This window comes from Miniopterus natalensis, chromosome 3 (genome assembly GCF_054644295.1).
Source record: "Miniopterus natalensis isolate mMinNat1 chromosome 3, mMinNat1.hap1, whole genome shotgun sequence".
NCBI lineage: Eukaryota > Metazoa > Chordata > Mammalia > Chiroptera > Miniopteridae > Miniopterus > Miniopterus natalensis.
The window spans coordinates 42,720,510-42,724,406 of record NC_142083.1 but is presented as its reverse complement, the minus strand read 5'-3'; positions in this window follow the sequence as shown (position 1 = coordinate 42,724,406).

Genomic DNA, 3,897 nt, shown 5'->3' with positions numbered 1-3,897 from the left:
AGGAGCAGAGTGGTAAAAATATCTCAAGTAACCCGCAACAAGAGAACATAATAGAGGAGCAAAACAGTTGGAAGGACTAGAGGATATCACTGTATTAAAGTGAGTCTCAATATGGGTAACAATATAAAAAGTACGGAGTTAGGAGACTGAGTTTTCATCTCAGTATTATTAAGTTGCTAATTCAGAAATAAAATGTTAAGGTACTTTAAATCCATTTTATGTAATAAGAGAAGTACAGCTGCATTCATTAGCCAACCCAGGTGACTGTTTTGCTCATAATTGTTACTTGAAAGTATAGCTAAAAATTTAGGACATTTAGTTTGTAGCTTTCTTAATGCTTTCCTGTAGTCTCATATAAATTTTATGTCTAATTATAAACTGCCTTTTCTTTTTTGCTTGCTCATTTATTATTTTTATTTTCCTAGCTTGACTATATGAATGTCATAGTTCAGTTAAAGTATTCATTCTTGCCAATTCTATAAAAGCATTAGCTTTTCATTTTGGCAAAGTGGCTTAGAAAATGTTGATGCTGATATGCTGCTTTCTCAAACACATGCTCCTCTTATCTTGACAAAGAATATATCCACAAGGAAAGGATGCAATTTTAATGGGAAAAGGCCCAGCCAGATCATCTTATGTTACACATCACATTACAGCAACTGTTTCACATTCACTTATACAGAACCAAGAGCAGACAAGAAGTAACATTCTTACCCAAGTTCAACCAAAGATGTTTAACTCTACCACATGGCGATCTCTTTTAAGAAAATTAGAAACAGGAAAATGAAACCCATATGTAAATTATAGCATTCTGAGCTGGAGGATGAGGAAGAGAACTTCCTCAAAAATTAATTTCCAGCAGATGGGAAGGTTAGGACAATATTAAGTTCTCTTTTAGGTATTTAATAAGACTATTGGACAAGAAGAGTTTCTGGCCACAATAAGGGTGACAGGCTTGCTTATGGAATCTACCTGAAATTTATGTCAGAATGAGTTTGTGTGTTTTCATTTTGTTTGATAACTTGAGTTTTTACCACCAAAGGAATTAGCATTGCTTACAAATGATAACCCAAGGAGACTTAGTTTTAAAATATTTTTTTCTAGTTGGGATAGTGGTATTATGAAAACACTGTTCTCTCACTTTCTAGATTTTCCTTTAGCTAGAAGCAGTCCATTAAATGTCTATGGATAGAAAAACACTTTCAGAAAAACACCAAATGTTTATTTTATTTGTATGTGTGTAATATCTGTCATGAATATTGTGATTGAACAAACATATATGCTCACTAACACTATGACTGTGAGCGCAACTGAGGATTTTGGTTAGGTCAGCGTGGTCAAATTTGATGTTTTTCAGAGGTGGTTAACTGACCTTGCTAAAGGAAATAAGGAACTTACTGAAAAAGCGCTGGTTTTAAACATCATAAAAAAACACAAATGAGGGGTGTATAAACCATGTCTACTAGACGCTGCCGCTACATACCCAGGACCATTTCTAGAAGTAGCACATCACTTTCTTATGTGTCCCCAGGGCAGCACGTAATTTCCTGGTGCTCTGTGGAATTGTACAGCCTTGCAATTGCTAAAGAAACGGGAAAGAAAAAGATGAATTTGAGTTAACCCATAATCACAAGATCTATATCTGTTTGCAAGACTATTTCACTAGCCAACTCCAGGTCTGTTTCATGCAGAAGGAAAGTCACCCAAGTATAAATACTCCTTAAACACATATGAAAATCTACCCATCCTGAAGTGGCTGTTTTAAGTTCTAAATTTCTGACCCAGAGTTACCATACTATAAAAAATACAAAAGATTCGATATGAAATTCATCTCAAAAATTGTTTTTTCTTATGTTTTTTGTTAATCATTTTATTTTATGCCCATTCTTAAAATGCAGTTTTATTGATCACCCTCTGTTCATTTTCATCCACAAATGCTTATTTTTCCCTTTAAAAGTCTCGCGAATTGCTACCAATGAGAAAAAAAATATGGCTGAAAATTGCCTGTTGAATTTTTTTTGTGGGTGGAAATTTCCCTTTCTGCAGAAAATAATTAATCACTATTTGTTTGGCCTTAATTGAGTATAGATCATTTCTCTTGGATCTTTCCCCTACCTTCTGTGTTGTATTTTTTAACGTCTGGGTTTATGCAGCAGCACAGGAATGGCGCATTGAGGGTTTTCTAAACAAGTGAAAAGGAGGTGCTCTTAGAAATAAATTGATATAGTTTAGTACGTTCTGTATTGTACTTGCTCTTATGTTGCCTCTAGTTCTTGTTTTGCCCACCCCACCCTCCAAATACATGGACCTTATCACAGGAACTTTATCCTGATTCTTATGTAACCAAATCACACATGTTAGCTACTCAGTTCCTCAACGTGAACATCTTCCTTGTTTTCAACAGGTGAGCGGAAGAGTCCTTACGTTGCGGTATGCTGTATAGTGATGGCCTTCAGCATCCTCTTCATGCAGTAGCTTGGAAAGTACCTGGATTTAACTCCCATCAGATTTCAGTATAAAAAGGGGACTTATCTTGAAAATAATGGAAAGAATGGTTAACTTTATCTCTCAACATTGAATGAGATAAATTCCCAGCTGCTGTTCTCTATTTCGTTATTGGACCAATGTTCTGTATAATTAGGATGTAACCATTTAATACTCAAAGAGTTTGTAACAATCAATCTCAGTACTGTCACTACAATGTTATATTCTGTAAATGTCATTTTGTCCTGTCTGATACCAGTTTTTAGTGAGGTATCTCTAAGTCACATAGTAGAAAAAAAATTGGTAAATTATTCAAGTTCCTTTCACTGTGATTTGAAAGTGATATATCTTTATAGAATGAGACCGTATATTGGACTAGCTTTTTTTATTGAAAAAAAAGGTTCAATTTATGTTGATAAGGATTGTGCTTTTTTAATAATACTTGCTTTACCTCTGGTCATACCATTTTGAGCATAAACCAGAGTACCTCTACTCTTAATGAACTCTGTAGTTTATTACAGGTTTTTAAACTATTTAAAATAAGCCTATGCCATTCTAAGGAAGAAGACAAATGAAATTGAGTTAAGAGTATTGTGGGGAAAGTGTGTGTATTTAACATAAAAGGATTTAGAATAACCGATTGTTGTAGTAGCTTCTGCACCCTCTCTAGTTAAGTATGGATAAATGTCTTAAGCATAAATTTGACCAGCTAACTCATTCTCTAAATAAAACTACAGTCTTAGAATGAAAAGAGCAAAGTAGAACAATTACAAAATGATAATCCTGTATGTGTTTTTTTCTTTTTTTTTTTAGACTCAGGTCTCCGCTTACTTTAATTGCCCTAAAATGCAAACTGTACTGTTGTTTTTTAATACAACACTTTGAATCTAGTTTATTTTTTGTCTGTCAACTTGAACTGGAATCTCTTATGTAACTTAATAGGTAATGATAGTTTTCAGATCTACTGACCATCTTAGCTAAAAATTGCCCGTTATATATAGTATTATTTGGATGTTGTTCTCAGCTATTAGTTCCCCATAAAGGTAAAAAAAAACTTTTTTTTTTTTTTAAAGAAAAGAGAATTATTTTAAAATGAGTCTGCTAGTAGCTCTTTCTACAGAAACAAGGTAAAGAACTGAAAGCCAGCTATTTTTAAAACTAAACTACTTGGAAAGAATTCTAGGAAACATCTAAGAAAAACTGGGTATGCGTTGCTGTCTTTTTTTTTCTTCCCAAAACAAAAGCTGCTGTAAGCTGTGACTATATTTGTTTTTACATTTTTTGCTTATCTAAAGCTGGTTAAATAAAAGTGGTATATTTTGCTGTAGACAGAGAATCAGGGTATGAGAATTGTTCCTACTCTGAACTGTCTCTTGGGCTTTGTATTAAGTCAAGGATTTTCAGGATATCCCC